We start from the raw sequence: 25,046 nt of genomic DNA on the forward strand, positions 1-25,046 counted from the left end.
AGCATTAAGAAGCAACGGAAGGATGTGGCTGAGGCTTCGCCGGCCTCACTATGTCTGCCATTTTCTTTTTTTTTCTTTTTTTTTTTTTTTTTTGCGGTACGCGGGCCTCTCACTGTTGTGGCCTCTCCCGTTGCGGAGCACAGGCTCCGGACGCGCAGGCTCAGCAGCCATGGCTCATAGGCCCAGCCGCTCCGCGGCATGTGGGGTCTTCCCGGATCGGGGCACGAACCTGCGTCCCCTACATCGGCAGGCGGACTCTCAACCACTGCGCCTCCAGGGAAGCCCTATGTCTGCCATTTTCAATTTTTAGAGTCTGTTGACTGTAATCTTGCTGCTTATATGTACCTGTGCTTATATCCGATCCTTGGCACCCAGTCTCCTGGACAGAAATAAAACTGGGTTGTTGGGTATATTTTGGAAGTGTGCCAGAATTGGTGAACAGAAGAAGCCTTATGTTGCAGTATGCTGTATTGTGATGGCCTTCAGCATCCTCTTCGTACAGTAGCTTGGAAAAATGCCAGAATTCAGTTGCCATCAGATTTAAATAAGAAAAAAAAAAAGGAGTTATCTGCAGAAAATAATGGAAGGAATGGTTAACCCTTTTATCACTGAACATTGAATGAGATAAAGTTCTAGCTGCTGTTCTCTGTTTTTGTTATCGGACCAATGTTCTATATAAATAATTAGGGGGACTTCCCTGGAGGTCCAGTGGTTAAGACGCCATGCTCCCACTGCAGGGGGCACGGGTTCTATCCCTGGTCAGGGAGCTAAGATTCCGTATGCCAAGCTGCACAGCCAGGAAAAAACAAAAGACAAAAACCAATTACAACTATATAAATAATTAGGATGTAACCATTTAATAATCAGAGTGGAAATATGTCTGTAACAATCAATCTCAGTCCTGTACTACAATATTACATTCTGCATATGTCATTCTGTTGTATCAGGTACCAGTTTTTAGTGAGGTATCTTTAAGACACATGGTAGAAAACAAAATTGGTAAATTACTCAAGTTCCTTTCACTGTGATTTGGAAACAAGAAATCTGTATGGAATGAGACCTTTTTTGGACTAGCTTTTTTACTGAAAAAAGAAAGGTTCAATATGTGTTGGTAAGGCTTGCATTCATATTTAATAATTCTGGCTTTTCCTCTGGCCACATCATTTTGAGCATTAACCAGAGTATCTCTACTTTTAGCCGACTGTCGTTGATTACAGGTGTTTAAACTGTTTAAAATAAGCCTATGCAGTTCTTAAGAAGAAAGAAAAATGAGATGTGACTTTAAGGGTACTATTGAGAAGATGTTCCTATTTAACATGAACGAATTCAGAATACCTGACTGGTGTTATCGTCTCTGAAACCTCTGGTTAGGTATGGATAAAACCTCTGGTTAGGTATGGATAAAAATGCCTTAAGCATAAATTTGAGCAGCTGTCGTTCTCTGAATAAGGCTACATGCTTAGGTCTCTACGTGTTAATTACCCCAAAATGCAAAGGGTGTTTTTGTTTTTTAACACAGCACTTTAAATCTAGTTTATGTTTTGTCTGTCAACTTGAACTGGAATCTTGTGTAACTTAGTAAGTGATGATAAACAGTTTTCATATGTACCTACCATATGCCATGGCATACATCTCTTGGAGCTTTGATGATAAAGGAAGACCTTCAGTAATTTTCATCGAGGCAAGAGGAACGTGGGAAATGTGACATAAATTTTGTAGCAGAACAGTTATTACACATGTATGGTTAACGTTTCTTAAGGTTCAACCGAAATTCAGTTAAAATTACAAAGCTAAGGAGAACTTCTTAGCTAAAAAGTACCCTTGATAGGGACTTCCCTGCTGGTCCAGTGGCTAAGACTCTGCACTCCCACTGCAGGAGGCCCAGGTTCAATCCCTGGTCAGGGAACTAGAGCCCACATGCTGCAACTAAAGATCCCACACAGGGCAACGAAGATCCTGCATACCACAACTAAGATCTGGTGCAGCCAATTGAATAAGTATTTTTTAAAAATTAACCATTAGAGATAGTATTGATTAGATGTTGTTGTCAGCTATTAATTCCCCATAAAGATAAAAAGAATAAAGCTTTTTTTTTTTTTTAAGAAAGAAAAAAAGAAGCAATGGGCAGAATAGCTCTCTTCAGAGAGATTTAGAACTTAGGACCTTGAGGGAAATCCTTCCCAGCCTGACATTCTCATGAAACTCCACAACTTCTGAAAGTTGTCCGGTGAATGACTGCTCTGGCCCACTTCCTCCTGGAATGATTTCATTACCCTCCTGTACCAGTTCCCTTTTCTCTCTCAGCCCTTGCCCTTTCAGCCCACACCTTAGCCTGGCTCAAACATTTACTGAAGTACTACTGTGGAAAAATGTTACATGCCTTATGATAATAACAGTAAAACTTATACAGCATTATGCTACTGTTTAACATTTTACATACATTACCGTCTTTAACACTTACAACAATCCAGTGATGTATGTACTTGTATTGCCACTGCCATTTTGCAGATAACAAACTGGCACAGAGAAGTTAAGTAACTTGCCAGAAATCACACAGCTAGGAAGAGGCAGAGCTGGGATTCAAACTCAGGCAGTCTGGCTCCATGGCGCATACCCCACTGCTTACAACACCTTAGTTATTCTGATGCCCTTATTTTCCAACTTTACAGCAAGGCAACAGGTTCAGAGAGGTTTAAAGACTTGTCCAGGGCTTCCCTGGTGGCGCAGTGGTTGAGAGTCCGCCTGCCGATGCAGGAGACATGGGTTCGTGCCCCAGTCCAGGAAGATCCCACATGCCGCAGAGCGGCTGGGCCCGTGAGCCACGGCCGCTGAGCCTGTGCGTCCGGATCCTGTGCTCCACAATGGGAGAGGCCACAACAGTGAGGGGCCTGCGTACTGCCAAAAAAAAAAAAAAAAAAGATTTGTCCACAGTCACCAGCTAGTAACTGACAGTGTCAGGATTTAAACCCAAATTATCTGACTCTGTGTTTCATGATTTTAACATTCTCTGCATGTTCTTTTGATGATAATAAAAGCCTGAAAGTTTGTTAAGCTGAGGAAGAAAACATATATGTCTTTAAAATTCACCATATACATGACTCAAAGACCATGCTGGCATAGGTATATAAACTGCATTTCCTGTAAACCTCTCCAGCCCTTGAAACCAAATGAAATCATTTGAAGAAAAATAGCTCAAATTTCCCCAGTTGGGGTAACCACATCCCCCAGTATGATGCAAGATCCCAGAGGGTCCCCACACTCTGCATTTCTGTGAACTTGTATGGGATGCACCTATGAATAGGGTCACTTTCTTGGTGAAGCCATAAATGTGCAGAGGCACAGCCCTGGAGGAGTTAAAATCTGTGAGACTTAAAACTACTGGAAGTTGGGATTTCCCCCAACATGGCATTCTAAGAGGGGTTAGCAGGGTTGTTCGGTCTTCGAAAAACTGATCTATGAATTCTTCCTCATATTCCATCCGTTCCCATGGGGGTCACACAAGACCCAGAGGAAGCAAAAAATCCATGCTGGCATATCTGGGGCAGACTCTCTTCTCTCCCCTTATCACAGGATGATATTACAGTTGCATTGCTCTTTCCTCCCTTACAATGAACTCTGTATTGTAAGGACTGTTCATTGTCGTTATGCAAATAGACCCAGAGAGGTTGGGCCCACCCCCGCCTCCCCGAAAGTAGGCAAGTTCAGACATGCCCGTGCTTTCTTTAGATTGAAATGCCATGTGGACTCTCAGGCTCAAATACATGCCGAAAACAGACAGAAAACTTGCACATTCTCTCCTCATGTGCAAACAGACTTTTAGAAAGCTCTGGGAGATTCCCAGCACTATCGTATGGAATGTTTGCCTAATATATATATATATATATATATATATATATATATATATATATATATATATATTACTAAATTTGTCAGCAAGAAAAATAGAATGATGGCTAACTTTGTCTAATGTTTTCTGAAATTTTCCTGAGTAATGTAAACATAGCTGTTGAGAATGAGCAAACTGGATAAACGTGACATGAAATTTATAAATAAACTTTTCAACAAGGATGATGTTTTATAAAATAGGTCTAATTTAAAATAGTTTCCAAAATCTTTTTGGTAACTTTAAAGTTCTACTAAGTTAAGTTAAATGATGGTTATTCATTGAATATCCAGATCATTTCCAAATGAGATAATGTGGGAATTCCCTGGCGATCCAGTGGTGAGGACTCTTCACTTGCACTGCCAAGGGCCTGGGTTCAATCCCTGGTTGGGGAACTAAGATCCCACAAGCCATGTGGTGCAGCCAAAAAGTAAAATTAAATAAAATAAAAATAAATAAAAATTTTATAAAACAAATAAGGTAATGTACTAAAACATTAATTGCTAAATTTAAGTTTACCTGCTTTGGGCTTCCCATTTGAACTAAAGATTTTGGAGGTCTTTTAGTAAACACGTGTTGTGCCACATTGAAAAACTGTACACTGAGGAAGCATATGCTTCTAGAAATATGAAATAGTATATTCATAAATTTGTTAATCTACAGAATGGTTGGTATATAACAGACAGTTCATAATTGCTTTCTTCCTAGTTTTCACTAGAAATTAAGGTTTCTAAGAGTTAAGATTTTTAATTAATATATGTAATTAAAACTGCTAGAAATAATACCCCAAAGAAGGTAGAGAATTTTTCCTCCCCTACACCATATATGTCTGGCTAAGCACACAGACCATTCTTCTGTCAAATAAAAAACAAATCCAGACTTAGTAAGGAGAGACTTTATTCAGAAGGATTCTTCAAGGGAAAAGGGGAAGATATTGAAATAGTGCAGGGGGACCTACTGCAGTGAAGAACACCCTGACCATAAAGTCTTCAAGCGTCTCAAGAGTTTTTCCGAAAGATTTTCTTCTATAGGAATACTAGAAGGAACTGAGCTTTCTAGAATTAGGGAAAAGGGATGAAAAGATGGTGTAATGAGATGGCAGATCAGAGGTCTTCCTGTTCTCAGGAGAGGCTGTCTACTGGCTCAGGTGAGATTGTGGCCAAAGTTCAGGGACCTGCAGAAAGGAAAGGAGCTTAACCAAAATTTGGTTTAAGAGCAGCTTTTTCCAATTGATCAGTGGGGACATGCAGTTCAGCTAATCACTTATGAGGCAAAGAATGGGAACTTGAAGGGTCCACGTCTGGCCTTGTTACAGATAAACAAAGGGGACATCTGTGGGTCTTATCTAAGTCATGTGAGAAAGGGTGGTCCTTGCAGTTAGTAGTTTTCCATAACACAAAGGGTAAGAGGATTTTCTAACCTTCAGATAAAATTCAATACTGCCAACTCATAGCAGTGAATAGTTAAGGAGCCTTCAAGAACCTTCAAATTGTGTGTCTTACTGTGCCCTTTGATTTATTCATTCTACGAATATTTAATGAAAACCTGCGATGGGGCTTCCCTGGTGGCGCAGTGGTTGAGAGTCCACCTGCCGATGCAGGGGACGTGGGTTCGTGGGCCGGTCCGGGAAGATCCCACATGCCATGGAGAGGCTGGGCCCGTGAGCCATGGTCGTTGAGCCTGTGCATCCGGAGCCTGTGCTTCGCAGCGGGAGAGGCCACAGCAGTGAGAGGCCCGCGTACAGACAAAAAATAAAATAAAATAAAATAAAAAATAAAAAACAATAAAGTATAACTAGGCTCTGGGACCAAGGGTCTGCCTACATTGATCATGGTAGTAGTTACACAACTATATATTTTCATATTACAAATACCACCAGAGAGGAAAGAATGCATAGGTGAAGCACAGAGGATTCTTAGGGAAATGAAACTATTCTGCATGATACTGTGATGGTGTGTATGTGTTATTATATACCATTTGTACAACACTGGAGTCCAGCTGTGAGGAATGTCATTAGTGGAGGTGGCTGTGCATGTGTGAGGGCCAGGAGTATATGGAAACTCTCTACTTTCTGCTCAGTTTTGCTGTGAACCTAAAATTGCTCTAAAAAAATAAAGTCTAGGGCTTCCCTGGTGGCGCAGTGGTTGAGAGTCCGCCTGCCGATGCAGGGGACACGGGTTCGTGCCCCGGTCTGGGAAGATCCCACGTGCCGTGGAGCGGCTGGGCCCGTGAGCCATGGCCATTGAGCCTGCGCGTCCGGAGCCTGTGTTCCGTACCGGGAGAGGCCACAACAGTGAGAGGCCCATACACCACAAAAATAAATAAATAAAATAAATAAAGTCTATTTTTTTAGGTGGGAATATAAATTGGTACAGCCACTATGGAGAATGGTATGGAGGTTCCTGGAAAAACTAAAAATAGAGCTACCATATGATCCAGCAATCCCACTCCTAGGCGTATATCTGGAGAAAACCATAATTCAAAAAGACACATGCACCCCAATGTTCATTGCAGCACTATTTACAATAGCCAGGACATGGAAACAACCTAAAGGTCCATCAACGGATGAATGGATAAAGAAGATGTGGTATATATATATATATATATATATATATATATATATATATATATATATATAATATTACTTTTTATATATATATAATATTACTCAGCCATAAAAAGGAACAAACTAATGCCATTTGCAGCAACATGGATGGACCTAGACATTGTCAGACTGAGTGAAGTTAAGACAGAGAAAGACAAATATCATATGATATCGCTTACATGTGGAATCTAAAAAAAATGGTACAAATGAACCTATTTACAAAACAGAAATAGAGTCACAGATGTAGAAAACAAGCTTATCGTTACCAAGGGGGATAGGGGGAGGGTTAAATTGGGAGATTGGGATTGACATATACAAACTACTATATATAACAAAATAGATAACTAATAATAACTTACTGTATAACACAGGGAAGTCTACTCAGTACTCTGTAATGACCTAGATGGGAGAAGAATCTAAAAAAGAGTGGATATAGGTATATGTATGTATACATATGTATATGTATAACTGACTCCCCTTGCTGTACAGCAGAAACTAACACCACATAATAAATCAACTATACTCCAAAAAAATTAATTTTAAAAAATATTTAGCCAAAAAAGTCTATTTAAAAAAAAAGTACACCTAAAAAGCATGAATTTTACTCTATGTAAATTAAAGCTCAATCCATGATTTTAAAGATGCATTTTTCTAGATGATTACATAGATTTTGAATAAGCCTGTCAAGATATACCTCTGAGGACTTCCCTGGTGGTGCAGTGGTTGAGAGTCTGCCTGCCAATGCAGGGGACACGGGTTCGTGCCCCGGTCCGGGAAGATCCCACATGCCGCGGAGCGGCTGGGCCCGTGAGCCATGGCCGCTGAACCTGCCCATCCGGAGCCTGTGCTCCGCAATGGGAGAGGCCACAGCAATGAGAGGCCTGCGTACTGCAAAAAAAAAAAAAAAAAGATATACCTCTGAGATCTCTCTAAAGAATCTGCTATTCAGCTGCAAGAAATGCAGTTCCCCGAGAGCTTCCAGCTGTCAACACCTTCAGGATCTGCCCCAGATGTCATTCTTCCTCGGCAGCCCAGCCATGATGATACAGCAAGGGCACTAGGTCTTCTGACCAATGTGGGACTCCTTAGTAAGTCATCTTCACTTCCAAGTTCTATATTGGCTTGGCTGGAACTTGGTCAGTTCCGGATTGCCGTCTGAGGTTCTTTCTGCCCAACCCTGCTTCCTTCTCATGTACATTTGTGAGTCATTCTCTCTCAATAATGATCCTGACTCAGTCTCAGCCTCCACTTCCTAGGGAACCCCACTGACACACATGTGAAGCAATGATACTGAGAGGACATTACAGCCATGTACCTGCTTTTTTCCCAAGTTTTAGATAAAATTTTCTTAACATAAGGTGACCTGGCAGAAAGGGAGCTAAGGGGAATCAATGCCCAGCCCACAGTAACCTCATGGTTGGCCAGGTGTGACCCTCAGCTTGAAGATGTTCTCAGGTTTTTTTCCACATTACCCCCTTCATCTTCAAAGCCAGCCAGGACAGGCTGAATCCTTCTCAAGTGCTGAATCTCTCTGGCTTCCGACTTTCTCCATCTCTGACTTCTAGATCTAGATTTAAAGTCTGTAGATGCCTAGGGACTTCTCCCAGTGGTTAAGAATCCACCTTGCAGTGCAGGGGACACGGGTTCAACCCCTGGTCAGGGAACTAAGATCCCACATGCCATGGGGCAACTAAGCCCGCATGCCACAACTACTGAGCCCCACCTGCTCTGGAGCCTGCACGCCACATCTACAGAAGCCTGCACACCACAACTGGGACCCAATGCAGCCAAATAAATAAATAAGTAAAAATTAAAAAAAAATAAAGATGCATCTAGAAGGTGGTTCCTAGAGAAGGAGATACATGATGATTTAGAACATGCTCAACATCCATATAATAAAGTAGTGTCCAGGTGCCAAAATGAATGGGTCACCTCAAGCTGTTTGCCTAGAACCTCACAATTAAATGACATTTCTGAAATGGAGTCCTTGACACAGATTTCATTAAACCAAAGAAAAACACATTGGGACACCATGGAACGGTATGTTATGGAGAGAGTGAGAAATCTCCACCAGAGACACACCATCCAGTCTCAGAACAGATGTCAAATGGCTCATCTTTTAGCCACATAGGAGGCTGGTCACCTTTAGATAGTCAAAGAGCAAGATACCTATTTTGCAATCAGTGACACTGATTTTCGGATTATTTATTTTAAATTCCTATAAAGATCAACCTTTTGTATGAAAAATGTGTGTATAAAAATTATATGTTCTCCTGAGACTTCCATGGTAGTGCAGTGGTTAAGAATCTGCCTGCCAATACAGGGGACACAGGTTCAATCCCTGGTCCAGGAAGATCCCACATGCTGTGGAGCAGCAAAGCAACAAACATAGCCACGACTACTGAGCCCGTGCTCTAGAGCCTGCGAGCCACAACTATTGAGCCCATGAGCCACAACTACTGAAGCCCGCATGCCTAGAGCCTGTGCTCTACGACAAGAGAAGCCACCGCAATGAGAAGCCTGCACACCGCAACGAAGAGTAGCCCCTGCTCGCCACAACTAGAAAAAGCCCACACACAGCAACGAAGACCCAATGCAGCCAAAAATAAAATAAATAAAATAAATTTTTAAAAAATTATGTGTTCTCCTTAATTCTGGTGCTTTGGGACTTGTAAATGGCTTATTGTACTTTTCACAATAAAAAAAATTTTGAAGCTTTAAAAGGAAGGAAGGGAGGAAGGAAGGAAGGAAAGGAGGGAGAACTTGTGTGATTAGTTCAGGCCCCCTTGGACAATCTCTCTTTTGATTCACTCAAAGTCAACTGAGCAAAATCTGCAAAACCCCTTTTACCACATAATATAATCATGGGAGAGTGATATCCCAACATATTCACAGGAGAGGGAATTATACAAAGTCCAGGGTCATCAGGGGGTGGTCTTAAAATTCTGCCTACCACATTCAGCAAATTGTCAAAATACATATTCCTGAGTCTCACACCCAAAAATTCCAAATCAATAGGTCAGGTCTCAGGTGACCCCCAAGTCTCTGTGTTATTTAAAGCTCTCCAGATTATACTTGTAGTTAGCCAGGCATAGAAACTCCCTCATGGTTGTGTCTCTTAAGCCTGGAATAGTTATAACATGTGTTCAATTTTTAGCAGAAGATCTGAATCAGGGGATGCGGCAGGAGGTAATAAGAGAAAAAGAAACAAATGAACAGAATATATTATGAGAAAGAGAGTTATGGGGAACCACTCAAAAGGAAAAAAGAGAGATGCAGGAAAATACTGAAAAAGGAAAACTGTCGTTGCAAAGAATTTTTAGATTTTCACGGTTTCTAAGTCACCCCCAGAAAGTTCAAGCTACCCAGGGAAAGAGAAGATGTGAATGCAAAGCAGGAAGGATAGGAGATGAAAAGCGTTCTGGAGATGGGTGATGGTAATGGTTGTACAACAAGATGAATGAACTTAACACCACTGAATTGTACACTTTAAAATGGTTAAGATGATAAATATTATGTGTATTTTACCAGAATGAAACTCTTTTTATTAAATGAGAAGGGATGTCACAAATCATCACGTGGTTGCATAAAAATAGTAACACATGCATGCCAACATTTTTTTAACTGACGTGCAAATGTATGTATGCGTTTTCAAGTTTTTGTTTCTATTTTGGTCTCATAAAATTAATTTGCCTTAACCCTATAACCGATAATTCCACTTCTAGGTATTTCCCTGAAAGAAATGAACATGTGTTCGCAGACACTTGCTCAACAATTTTTGTAGCAGCTTTACTTATAATATGCAAAAATGGGAAACAATGCAAATGTCCATCAACTGGGGAGTGCATAAACAGACTGTGCTCCATTCATATAATGAAATGTTATTTGACAATTTAAAAAAAAAGAATGAACTACAGCTACACAGAACTTGGATGAACCTCAGAAACATTATTTTCAGTGACAGAAGCCAGACCAAAAAAAAAAAAAAATACACACTATATACCTCCACATTATCAGAAGTTCAAGAATAGACAATGTCAGGACTTCCCTGCTGGTCCAGTGGTTAGGACTCCATGCTTCCACTGCAGGGGGCCCGGGTTCAATCCCTGGTTGGGGAACTAAGATCCCATTAAAAAAAAAAAATAGACAATGTTTATGGATTGTAATAGATATCAGAATATTGATTACAACTGGGGATATTGACTTGGGAGGGGCAAATAAGGAAATTTCTGGACTGATGGAAATGACCTAAATGGGGAAAGTGTTACCAAGGCTGTTGTCCCAGAATTACACCCTTGCCCCTTCCTCCAACGGAAACCAATTGCTCTTGTCTAAGTTTCAAGAGGCAGCTGCAAATAGAGACACAAGCACTGGTTAGAACCAGCTAGGCCCAAGATGTCAGAAGATTTGACTTTTAGTAGACCTTGAGCCTCATATACGCTCATTGTGATACATTAGTATGCAAATGACACACCCACAAGCACCATGACAGTTGACAATCGCCATGACAACTGGAAAAGCCCATACAAGGACGGAAAAGTAGTTTAAGCTAAGACCTGGCACTGGTCCAGGTGACCAATTCGTTAACAGAAAGAATGTGGGTTATACAGGTAAAGGCATTTGTCAATGCTCTTTGAGCTTTACTTGTAACTATGTAAATTATATCTCAATTTTTAAGACCCTGTGATTTGGGTTTTGCAATTAAGAGAATTTATCTCACATGCACTAGCCAATTCTCTCGAGTAGCAGTTAAAACATTTTTCTGCCAACAAATTGGAAGTCAAGGGGCCCCCAAAGCTATGCTCAGGCATGAGAAACAGAATGGGGAATACACAGAGAGCGAAATAATAAATAAATGCCAGAAATCATAGGCAGCTGGCCGTGTAGAACACTAGAACTGCCTGTTAAAAGAACCAAAAGGAAAAGAAGAACCAACAGGTAAAAAAGAAAAAACCCTTGTTATGAACAGAATGTGTGTCCTCCCTCCCCACCCCCCATTCATATATTGAAGGCTTAACCCCCATCATGATGGCATTGGAGTTGGGGCTAAATGGGAAGTGTGATATTGTGATATTGTTAGGGGAAACACTGACCAAAACCACCCACCCTGGCCAGCCAAGATAGTAGCCACTTGCCTGAGTTATCTTACAACAGGAGGTCCTGGTAAGGAATGTGGAACTAACAAGCTACCACTAACTGGAAGAATTCACGTGTGTGTCCTTGGACAATTCATTTCCGAGTGTTAGACAAGAACCCGCTCTCGGGCCCTGGAAGGTGTCCCCTTCCTGCAACAAATGGCGACTCTGGTGGAGCCCCTTCTTCACTATGACTAACATCCTGACCACTCAGAGGACTTGGGGACCAGCTCACCCGCCAACGGACCAGACCCAGTGGCCGCAACCGGGACCCTTTGTCCCCCTGGTCTCCTCCTAAAGTGGACAACTGGCCAGAGTGCCCCAACCAAGTAAGGAACAAGAGACTTTATTGACTTTCTTTCCCTTTCCCTCTCTCTTTCTTCTTTTCAACCTCTCCTATCCTACACTTTGTTTCTTCTGTCCTGGTCCTGGATGCTGGAGTCTGGTTGGAGGGCCTCAGCCTGATCTGAGAGTCAGAGCCTGATCACCTCGTGGGCAAAGAACTCAAAATCTGATCTGGTATCTGGTACTGTATCTGGTATCCAGTTTCTGGTTTCTGGTTTCTGGTAGAGCTGAGTTCCTATCCTCCTTTCCTAGAAGCCCAGGGAAAAGTTCCGTAACGCCTGGGCGTCTGCAGGTGTCAGGAGACGTTCGTAAGGCCACCCCTTACGTCCCCCATCCTTCCCCTCCTCTTTCAACTTGGCCTCCTTTCCTTCCTTAGAAATCTTTGAAGACCCAAGATAGCTCCATTTACTCTGTTTGTTAGTACTTGGTTGTATCTCTGTAGAAGGGTTTTTTGTTTGGTTGTTTGTTTGTTTGTTTTGCGGTACGCGGGCCTCTCACTGCTGTGGCCTCTCCCGTTGCGGAGCACAGGCTCCGGACGCACAGGCTCAGCGGCCATGGCTCACAGGCCCAGCCACTCTGCGGCATGTGGGATCCTCCCAGACCGGGGCACGAACCCATGTCCCCTGCATCGGCAGGCGGACCCCCAACCACTGCGCCACCAGGGAAGCCCCCTTTTGATATTTTTTGACAAAACTTCCCATATCAAATTGTAATGAAGTTTCTTTCACCTCTACCTAAATTTGGGATGCTTCAAAGGGCCCCTGAAACAACCCAAAGGGAAATAATTAAACTAATTAGGTTCAATTGGTATGTTAAATTACATGGGAAGTATTGTCAAATGAGTACTAAATCTTCTTAGGTTATATTGTATGGTAAATGTTAACTAATATAGATATTCTAGAAATTATATGGAATTCCTAAAAATCTGACATGTCCTGGTAAAATGTTATTAGTCATAATTCTAGTTATTATCTGAAAGTGTTGTATGACACAGCAGTAACAAAGTTTCTTTGTAAATTACATTGTAGTCATATTTTAAACATGCCTTCTTAAGTCTCTTGTCATTATAGACAGTTATAGTTTTATTCTGATGCCTTTGCAAAAATGCTTCCTCTTCAAGATTTATAGAAAGGACTTTTGGATAAATACAACTTTCTGACTTTCAGACCATAATGCTGAATTGGGTAAGAAATTTAAAAATCTTAAAGAAAAACCTGATGGCTTCATGAAAAGTTATCAAAAAGAATTGATTACATGGGACTGAGTGAACTGGTGAATATGGTTATAATTTTTATGGTTTCTATCTGAAATTTTACTGGTTTAAATCAGTGTTTTCCAGATGTAAGGGAAACCTTCCCCTCAAACTAATTATGACTTACAGTAATTTGGTTAATTACATCTTTGTAAGCAGAATTGAAACATTTATCATTTCTCTCATTTATCATTTCTCTCTATCTGCTCCCTCCAGAGATTGGAAGTTCTTAAGTTCCCAGCAACTTTATCAGATAAATTAGGAAGGCTACCTCACTAACTGGAACAGAAATCTCAAGGTATTTTGGGGACCTTGAAAAGGGAGGAATTCACCTAAATCTGCAAAATCTGTGATAAGCCCTTGGTGTGACTTTCCTGGCCCTGAAAGGTCTTTTGAAAGTTCAGTCTAAGACACCTTATAAAAATCTCAGAAAACAAAAAAGTCTGTATGATCAATTACAGTTATATAAATCATCAGGCGCAGCTTATTGAGACCAAATTTATTTTGCAAACAAACTAGTCTTGATCTGGTTATATCTGGTAAAAATCAGGGTAATGTTAGAGAGAAAAAAATTCTGTTTCAGTGAACATTAAATTCAAGTTTTGTTAATGGAAGTCTGTATTTACTAAGACTCATCTCCCAAATAGTTCCTTGCTGATACGTTATATTAATGTAAAGTTTAGTTGAATTGTTAAAAGGACACTCTAAATTTGTTTCTGAAGCTTATCTCAGTAATCTTTCTTTGGATGAAGATCAGATGCCTCACGACCTTCAACCAGGGATTATGTATACTGGAAAAGACATAATTTAAAAGACTATCTCCAACCTAGATGGAAGGACCCTTATCAGGTACTCTTAACTAGGTTATGCACAGTGAAACTGAAGGGAATTGACTCTTGGATTAATTTCCACTCACAGAGGACCTCTGCACTGGCCTGGCCTATAGAGAGGATGGCTGACCTCAAAATTACCTTAAAACAATGTTCAAACAGAGGAGAAACTACACTCACACCAAGACTAAGGGAAGACAATATCAGAAGTAGACAGTTTACATAAGATGCTGGACCTGACTCATATGATCATTGATAATGCTTTCTTGACTTCTTGGACCTTTGAATATGAGTTAAATGTTTTTCTATAATGGGCTCAATCCTATGCTAATTTAAAAAATCAATCCACTAGAGAGCCTCATCCACCAGAGGGCAGACAGCAGAAGCAAGAAGAATCACAGTCCTGCAGCCTGTGGAACAAAAACCACATTCACAGAAAGATAGACAAGATGAAAAGGCAGAGGGCTATGTACCAGATGAAGGAACAAGATAAAACCCCAGAAAAACAACTAAATGAAGTGGAGATAGGCAACCTTCCAGAAAAAGAATTCAGAATAATGATAGTGAAGATGATCCAGGACCTCGGAAAAAGAATAGAGGCAAAGATCAAGAAGATGCAAGAAATGTTTAACAAAGATCTAGAAGAATTAAAGAACAAACAAAGAGATGAACAATACAATAACTGAAATGAAAACTACACTACAAGGAATCAATATCAGAATAACCGAGGGAGAAGAACAGATAAGTGACCTGGAAGACAGAATGGTGGAATTCACTGCTGCGGAACAGAATAAAGAAAAAAGAATGAAAAGAAATGAAGACAGCTTAAGAGAACGCTGGGACAACATTAAACACAACACCATTCTCATTATAGGGGTCCCAGAAGGAGAAGAGAGAGAGAAAGGACCCAAGAAAATATTTGAAGAGATTATAGAAGAAAACTTCCCTAACATGGGAAAGGAAATAGCCACCCAAGTCCAGGAGGCGCAGTGAGTCCCATACAGGATAAACCCAAGGAGAAACACACCGAGACACATAGTAATCAAATTGGCAAAAATTAAGACAAAAACGAATTATCAAAAGCAGCAAGGGGAAAAAACGACAAATAACATACAAGGGAACTCCCATAAGGTTAACAGCTGATTTCTCAGCAGAAACTCTATAAGCCAGAAGGGAGTGGCATGATATACTTAAAGTGATCAAAGAGAAGAACCTACAACCAAGATTACTCTATCCAGCAAGGATCTCATTCAGATTCGATGGAGAAATCAAAAGCTTTACAGACAAGCAAAAGCTAAGAGAATTCAGCACCACCAAACCAGCTCTACAACAAATGCTAGAGGAACTTCTCTAAGTGGGAAACACAAGAGAAGAAAAGGACCTACAAAAACAAACTCAAAACAATTAAGAAAATGGTCATAGGAACATACATATTGATAATTACCTTAAATAGGAATGGATTAAATGCTCCAACCAAAAGACACAGGCTGGCTGAATGGATACAATATATATGCTATCAACAAGGGACCCACTTCAGACCTAGGGACACATACAGAATGAAAGTGAGGGGATGGAAAAAGATATTCCATGCAAATGGAAATCAAAAGAAAGCTGGAGTAGCAATACTCATATCAGGTAAAATGGACTTTAAAATAAAGAATGTTACAAGAGACAAGGAAGGACACTACATAATGATCAAGGGATCAATCCAAGAAGAAGATATAACAATTATAAATATATATGCACCCAACATAGGAGCACCTCAATACATAAGGCAACTACTGACAGCTATAAAAAAGGATATCGACAGTAACACAATAATAGTGTGGGACTTTAACACCTCACTTACACCAATGTACAGATCATCCAAAATGAAAATAAATAAGGAAACAGAAGCTTTAAATGACACAATAGACCGGATAGATTTAATTGATATTTATAGGATATTCCATCCAAAAACAGCAGATTACACTTTCTTCTCAAGTGCGCACGGAATATTCTCCAGGATAGATCACATCTTGGGTCACAAATCAAGCCTCAGTAAATTTAAGAAAATTGAAATCATATCAAGCATCTTTTCTGACCACAATGCTATGAGATTAGAAATGAATTACAGGGAAAAAAACGTAAAAAACACTAACACATGGAGGCTAAACAGTACATCACTAAATAACCAAGAGATCACTGAAGAAATCAAAGAGGAAATCAAAAAATACTTAGAGACAAATGACAATGAAAACACGATGATCCAAAACCTATGGGATGCAGCATAAGCAGTTCTAAGAGGGAAGTTTATAGCTATACAAGCCTACCTCAAGAAAAATCTCAAATAAACAATCTAACCTTACACCTAAAGGAACTAGAGAGAGAAGAACAAGCAAAACCCAAAGTTAGCAGAAGGAAAGAAATCATAAAGATCAGAGCAGAAATAAATGAAGTAGAAACAAAGAAAACAATAGCGAAGATCAATAAAACTAAAAGCTGGTTCTTTAAGAGGATAAACAAAATTGATAAACCATTAGCCAGACTCATCAAGAAAAAGAGGGAGAGGACTCAAATCAATAAAATTAGAAATGAAAAAGGAGAAGTTACAACTGACACTGCAGAAATACAAAGCATCCTAAGAGACTACTACAAGCAACTCTATGCCAATAAAATGGACAACCTGGAAGAAATGGACAAATTCTCAGAAAGGTATAACCTTCCAAGACTGAACCAGGAAGAAATAGAAAATATGAACAGACCAATCACAAGCACTGAAATTGAAACTGTGATTAAAAATCTTCCAATAAACAAAAGTCCAGGACCAGATGGCTTCACAGGTGAATTCTATCAAACATTTAGAGAAGAGCTAATACCCATCCTTCTCAAACTCTTCCAAAAAATTGCAGAGGAAGGAACACTCCCAAACTCATTCTATGAGGCCACCATCACCCTGATACCAAAACCAGACAAAGATACTACAAAAAAAGAAAATTACAGACCAATATCATTGATGAATATAGATGCAAAAATCCTCAACAAAATACTAGCAAACAAAATCCAACAACACATTTAAAGGATCATACAGGATGATCAAGTGGGATTTATCCCAGGGATGCAAGGGTTCTTCAATATACACAAATCAATCAATGTGATACACCATATTATCAAACTGATGAATAAAAACCATATGATCATCTCAATAGATGCAGAAAAAGCTTTTGACAAAATTCAACACCGATTTATGATAAAAACTCTCCAGAAAATGGGCATAGAGGGAACCTACCTCAACATAATAAAGGCCATATACGACAAACCCACAGCAAAAAAGAAAAAAAAAATCAATCCAATTGTTGGGTCTGTGGCCAATTACCTGTGGCTAGGACTTCTTGTTTACCTGAGTGGATTTCTCCACTCCAAGCCTCTCATTGGTTGGCCCTTAGGAAATTTATTTTAAAAGAAAAATTATAACTATGTTTAGGCCACTGTTGATTTTAGTTGGCATCCCCTCACCTGGCCAATTACTAATGCCTGCTCTGACCCTGGCCATAAATATGAATTTTCCTCTATTTCTCAAGTTCAATCACAGCAACAAGCACAATTTCAGCCAAGGAATAAAACCTCCCACAATTATGGGTTGGATTTATGTAGTTAACACCAGGCTATGGTCATTTAAGTTTAAAGACTCCTCTATGTTGGGAACAAGTAAATCATACTAAGGATAATCAGTCTAGTAACACTAGGAAACTGGGCTGGGTGCCTTATGGACAGTGCCAATGTATAATTTCCCTGAAAGATCAGGACTGATACAGAACAGATGAAGTCAGATGACCTGGGGTATACTGGGCTTCACCTGATGGAAGTTCTTGACTTAAATTCTTACTTGTGACTTTACTAATACTGCTAGCTCTATTATTTTTTATATTGTCTGTTTTACAAAATTGTTGTTTCTTGCATTACCAAACGTGTAACCGAGTCTCTGATAAAGTGATGATATATAGTTCCATATAAGATCAATGATAGTAATAGTGTAACTCTAGATATGGGAAGAAGCAAGAGGGAATATTTTCCTGGACCATAAGAGAATAGTAAGACAAGTGGTCCAGAGACTTTTTGCTACTCGTAATGCCTAGTCCTGTAATAGTGGCCTATCAGTGAAATCTTCACCAGACCTGGAAATGAGAATTCCTAGCACCGTGGGATGAAAAGGTCATGAAATAACCCCAAACCATGGTCGAATTTATGACCCTGAAGGGCCCCTGCCAACTGAAAATTGGCACTTGCCATCTGCCTCTGCAAGGATTAGGTCAGCGGCCACTGACCTTCAACACCCCCTGAAAGGAATTCTGTGTGGAGATCAGGAATGAGGCGCTCTGTGCTCTGGGAGAAAAAACTGGCAGGACAGGCCTTCGGATAGTTAGATACTTTCAGGAGAAGATTTTATGAGCCCAAATTCTTGCATCTTCTCATATCTAGAGAAGCACTAAAATCATTAACAGTGACATCTGCTTTGGCCATTAAGGAGAGAAATGTAATTGAAAGACAAATGGAGTAGCTGTGGTTCAGACATCCAAGGTTTAATACTAGGTGGCATTATGGACGTGATTTCCAACAAGTCTTGTATTGCTAAGAACTTGAGTTTTCTGAGCTGTGTCAGACTTGAGATGCCACCAGCCATTCTCAAAACAATGTCTGCTGGCAGCTGGTGGCTGCAACTTTATGGTTTCAGGGTGTCCTCTTGTAACTATTAAATTTTTAGAAAATGAAATTGCTTTAGATCAGATATTAACAGAAGGAGGAGACATATAGTGGTCAGAAGCTCCTGTTACGTATATGTTAATACCACATTGGAAGTTAAAATCTACTTAAAGTAAACAACTGGCTACCTGGGTACAAGTCTCCCCAAGGTGCAAGGTCCAGACTGGGTTTCAGGCTTATTCTTACACCAAAATGGTGGACCAAGGGATTGAGATTTTAATCACACTAAACTCAGATCTAGGCAGAAATATGTCCAATTCAGTGTCTATTCTCCAAATTGAGACAGGACTATGCCCTATTTTAGCAAAATGTTGCCAGAGCCATCGTCACCCAGTTTCCTGAATTAAAACTGAGCAGGACTCTGTGAGGCTCCAGAATATAAATCCTTTCTTTGTCCCCTGTTTCTTGTTTGTAGGACACAGACTTCATTCAGCCCCCTTGCCCTTCCCTGAGTTCCAAAGGGCAGGTTCAAACAGTTGCTAATCAGAGAAGGGAAGGGATGCAAAAACAGGGGAGGAACAGTCAAATGGTAGTGCAGCCTTGGAGCAAGAGTATGCATAACAGTACCTTTGAGCTCTTCATCAGAACTGGGGCCCCCACCCAGGTGGAGGATGGTAACTTCAGGCTGAGGGCAAGATTCCTGGAGCACCACCCTGTCACCTCACCACCAACCAATCAGAAGAAAGTCACACATCCTGCAGCTCTCACCACAAATTTTGCCTTCCTTTTCTGGGCCCGGTGATGAACACACTGTTAAGCCCCCTGTTTGGCCCCTGTCTGTTTCATCTCTGACAGGGTCCAACAGTTTCCGGCCAAATTGTTATTACTATGAGGGTGAATGCCGGTTTCAGGCACAGAATACCTCGATTTAGATCGAGGTGGAGAGAGACTTCTACTCTACTAGGCAGGACTACACCCACACTCAGCAGGGAATAGCTACAGAAGAAAGACTTGCGTCCCAATTCCCAAGACGTATCTTCAGTATAAAGTCTCTCAGGGGGAGTTGTTAGGGGAGACACTGACCAAAACTGCCTGCCCTGGTGAGGAAAGATAGTAGCCACTTGCATGAGTTATTTTACAACAGAAGGTCCTGGTAAGGACGTGGAACTAACAAGCTACCACCAACTGGAAGAATTCAAGAAAGGTCAAAAGGAGAGAGGAGACACTAGTCCATATGTCCTACCAACCTCCCAGAATCCTCGCTGGAATCCATCTTGGCTGAGTGTCACCAGGAAGGACCCTGGGTCAGAATGATTGGCCAGAGACAACCTGGAAACTAACCCAATTACTATAAAACCAGAGACTGCGAGCCACGTGGCAGAGCAGTTCTCCTGGGTCCCCTAACCCTGCTGCTCTCTACCTGGCTGCCCTTTCCCAATAAAGTCTCTTGCTTTGTCAGCACGTGTATCTCCTCAGACAATTCATTTCTGAGTGTTAGACAAGAGCCCACTCTCAGGTCCTGGAAGGGGTGCCCCTTCCTGCAACAATATAAAGAAATATATATTTGGTCTTGGTCCCCAGTCCCTGACACAGAGCTCCTAAAATCCTTGTGATTTCCTGAGTGATTGGGTTGAGAGAAGCATCTTTTGATATTCAGAATAAGCCCCTTTTTAAACTCAACCACACCTGAATTTATAGTAATGAGGTGACTTTTGGAAAGTCCCTAAGGATGCGGTACTGGTTGCCAGGGGACCCAACCACATGATTAGAGGCTTGGAAGTTTCAGCCTCACACCTCTTCCAACCTTTGGGGAGGGGAGAGGAGCTGTAGATTGAGTTAATCACTATTGGCCATGACTTAATCAATCATGCCTATATAATGAAGCCTCCATTTTAAAAACTCTGATGGGGGCTTCCCTGGTGGCGCAGTGGCTAAGAATCCGCCTGCCAATGCAGGGGACATGGGTTCGAGCCGTGGTCCAGGAAGATTCCACATGCCGTGGAGCAACTAAGCCTGTGAGCCACAACTACTGAGCCCACGTGCCACAACTACTGAAGCCCGTGTGCCTAGAGCCTGTGCTCCACAACAAGAGAAGCCACCACAATGAGAAATCCGTGCACTGCAACGAAGAGTAGCCCCCACTTGCCACAACTAGAGAAAGCCCCAATGCAGCCAAAAATAAATTTATTTATTTATTTATTTATTTGTTTATTTATTTATTTATATTTTTAAATAAAAAATAAAAAACTCTGATGGAAGGGATTTGGAGAACTTGCAGATTGGTGAACACGGGAATGTGCTGGGAGGGTGGCAGGCCTGGAGACAGCTTAGCTCAGCCCCCCTTCATATCTTGACCTGTACATCTCTTCCATCAGATTGTTCCTGAGTTGTATCATCTTATAGTAATCTGGTAATCTAGTAAGTAAACTGTAAAGTAGACAGTCAAACTCAGAACACAGGTATCCCTTGCTTTTTGAAAGTTCACTTTATGCCACTTCACCTTTATGAAAAACCTACATTAGACCTGCTTTCACTAACTGAAAGAAATTCAAAGAGGATTTTTACTAGTACAGAAAAAAAAAAGCGAAAATAGTACTCAGCATTTATTTTGCAGAGAGCAGTTATAGAGACAGTGTACATCCTGAGCTGTGAGAATATCACCACCAAGCTCCTTCTCCAGGAACTACACTGAGCAGCTCAGCATCAAGCCACCATAGCTTTGAACTGTGTCTGTGAGCATTTGTGCTTTACCTTGATTTATTTTGTGTTTTTGTGAGCAAGATGTGTCCGAAGATAATTTGACTGTCTACCTTGCCAGTGAGTTTTATACTTCCATGTTTTCATGTTACTGATTAGTACCCTTTCACTTCAGCTTGGAAAACTCCTTTTAGTATTTCTGGTAAGGCAGGTATAGTGGTGATGAACTCCCTCAGTTTTTGCTTGTCTGGGAAAGTCTTTATCTCTTATTACTGAATGGCAGCTTTGCTAGGTGAAGTATTCTTGTTTGGCAGGTCTTTTCTTTCAGCACGTTGACTATATCATCCCATTGTCTCCTGGACTGCAAGGTTTCTACTGAAAAATTTTCTGATAGCCTTATGGGGTTTCCCTTGTATGTGATGAGTTACTTCTCTCTTGCTGCTTTCAAAATTCTCTCTTTGTCTTTGATTTTTGAGAGTTTGATTATAATATGTCTCATGAAAACCTCTTTGGGTCAAATCTGTTTGAGAATCCTTGCGCTTCATGTACCTGGATGTCTATATCCATCTCCAGATTTGGGAAGTTTTCAGCCATTATTTCTTTAAATAATCTTTCTGCCCTATTTTTCCTCTCTCCTCCTTCAGGAAATGCCATAATGCATAAACTGTTTTGCTTGATGGTATCCTGTACTTCAGGTAGGGTTTCTTCATTCTTTTTTATTATTTTTTTCTTTTTTCTCCTCTGACTGGATAATTTCAAATAGCCTGTATTCTAGTTCACAGAATCTTTCTTCTGCTTGATCAAGTCTGATGCTGCTGATCTCTACTTCATTTTTTAAAATTTCATTCATTGTACTCTGCAGCCCCAGAATTCCTGGGGCTTTTTTGTTTGTTTTTTATGATTTTTACCTCTGTTGAACTTCTCCTTTTGTTCACATATTGTTTTCCTGATTTCATTGAGTTGTCTATCTGTGTGCTCTTGAGACTCACTGAGCTTCCTAAAAACATTTCTTTAAATTATCTGTTAGGCAATTCATAGATCTCCTTCGGGTCAGTTACTGAAAAATTATTGTATCCCTTTTGTGATGTCTAGTTGCCTTGAATTTTCATGTTCCTTGAAGTCTTGCATTTCTGTCTTCACATTTGAAGGAGTAGTCACTTCCTCCAGTCTTTACTGACTGGCTTTGGGAGAGAAATACCCTCACCAGTCAGTCCAGTTAGGGATTCTGGGGCTATCTCAGACCTTTTCCATAGATGCACCCACTCCACACTTCTTGTTCCCTCTTATAGGGAATTTTTAAGATTGTATACCTTCTCTCAATCCTGCAAGTCTAGCCTGGGTGCTGAAAGTCTCTAATTTGCTTTCTCTAGGGGTGTTCCCTGAAATGCCCAAGTCTGTGTGTTTTCTCCTTACTCACCCATATTTATTGAGCACCTACATGCATCAAGCACTGTTCTTGATGCCTGGGATTTATCAATGAACTTCAATGAACAGAAACTCTTGACTTCATGGAGCTTAGAATCTAGCAAGTCAAAAGTGGGTCTTTCTGGTCTGAACCTCATCCTGCATATTGGAACTTCATACTACACACCCTTTCCAGGAACAAGAAGTCTTCTCTAGGTACTTAAGAGGCATCATATCATTAAATCTTCCTAATAAGCCTTCAAGGTAGCATGGCAGATGGTATGTTCCAAAGATGACTGCCATAACGTCTCCCATCCCAATGGGCCTTTCTGCAAGTGGAACTTGCCCCTCCAAATTCAATTTCTCTACCTCTTTGGATCTGGGTGGGCCCTCAGAAAGGTTACCCCAATTGCAGGTGACAAAGTGACTCCCGGATATAGAGTTGAACTGTCCTGGAAGCCTCTACTTCCTGCCTCTTGGAATCCAGCTGCCGTGTGAGCCTGCCATGCAGTGAGAAGCCCAAACAACATAGAGAAGACAAGGGTAGGTACATCATTTGATAGTCCCAGCCGAGCTGAGCTTTCACACCATCCATCTCAGGTGAAACACCTGTGAGTGAGCAAGCTTCCAGATGATTCCAGCTCCCAGTTATTCAAGTCACCTCCACCTCCAACTACTTGAATCTTCCCAGCTGGACCCTAGGCATTGTGGAGAATAAAATAAATCATTCCCACTGTACCCTGCCCTGATCCCTGATCCACTGAATTCATGATCATAAGAAAATCGTTGCTGTTTTGTGTCACTAAGTTTGGGGGAATTTGTTATGCAGCATTGGATAACTGGTACGCACTACAAAGAAAATAAAAGAGGGTTAGTTGGGTCTTCCCTGGTGGTCCACTGGTTAAGAATCCTCCTTCCAATTCAGGGTACATGGGTTTGATCCCTGGTCGGGGAACTAAGGTCCCACATGCCACAGGGAAACTAAGCCCACACACTCTAGAGCCTGCACCCCACAACTAGAGAGATGCCCACATGCTGCAATAAATACCCAGTGCAGTCAAATAAATAAATAAATAGATAGATAAATATTTTTTTTTAAAAAAAGAGTGTTGGTAATAAACAGTGAATTGATGGAGGGAGCTTTTTAAAATGGGATATCAGGTAAGGAGACAGCTTTGGAGCTGAGCATTGAATGATGCAAAGGAACCTACATGGGGAGATCTGGGAGAGGAGATTTCCAGGTAGAAGGAACAGCCAGAGCAAAGGTCCTGAAACAGGACTGTATCTGGCATATACAGGAACAGCTAGGAAGCCAACTGTGCCTGAAACAGAGTGAGGGGGTGAATGGGAGAAGATGAGATCACGGAGGTGATGGGGGAAATTGTGCAGGATCTTATGGACTGCAGTGAGGAGCTGGTGTTTCTCTCTTGGGGTGAAGGAAAGCTGCTTAAGGTCATTGAAAATGCACCAAATCTCAGTTAGTAAAGCCACATCTCCCCACTTCTATCTAGTTCCACAACCACTACCCAAGCAAACAAGATCTTTCACCTAGGGGCCTCCACCGACCTCTCAATCATGTTCCTGTTTACTATTTTCCCACATGATCCTAGCTTAAAACCCTCCACTGGCTTTATACTGAAGGTAGAAAAATGTCCAAACCCCTAAATCTACACATGATGCCCTCATAATATCACCAATATCATTCCCTACCACTGTCCACCACACTGCTCTTTCTGGACCTCAAATGCATCTGGCTCGTTTCCACCTCAGGACATTTGCACGTACTGTCCCCTCTACCTGGAATGATTTTCCCCCAGATATTCCCATAGCTGGATATTTGTCACCTCTTGAATCCCAGCTTATCTGCTGCCTTCTAAAAGTAAATAGCCTGGGCTTCCCTGCTGGCGCAGTGGTTAAGAATCCACCTGCCAATGCAGAGAACACGGGTTCAAGCCCTGGTCTGGGAGGATCCCACACACCGCTGAGCAACTAAGCCCGTGTGCTACAACTACTGAGCCTGCACTCTAGAGCCCATGAGCCACAACTACTGAGCCTAGAGCCTGTGCTCTGAAGCAAGAAAAGCCACCACAATGAGAAGCCCGTACACTGCAACAAAGAGTAGCCTCCACTCACCGCAACTAGAGAAAGCCTGTGCACAGCAACAAAGACTCAGTGCATCCAAAAATAAAAATAAATAAAATAAATAAATTTATAA

General features: G+C 41.1%; 1 pseudogene across 1 annotated transcript; it reads left to right on the forward strand.

The window, feature by feature from the left end:
• The first annotated feature begins 271 nt into the window (after window positions 1-271).
• LOC308616798 (protein kish-A-like) lies at window positions 272-647 on the forward strand (annotated as a pseudogene). Its single transcript has one exon. The product of its transcript is annotated as a protein kish-A-like (transcript).
• Window positions 648-25,046: the final 24,399 nt, after the last annotated feature.

The sequence above is a fragment of the Mesoplodon bidens genome, assembly GCF_964165515.1.
Source record: "Mesoplodon bidens genome assembly, chromosome: 4".
NCBI classification, from domain to species: Eukaryota; Metazoa; Chordata; class Mammalia; order Artiodactyla; family Ziphiidae; genus Mesoplodon; species Mesoplodon bidens.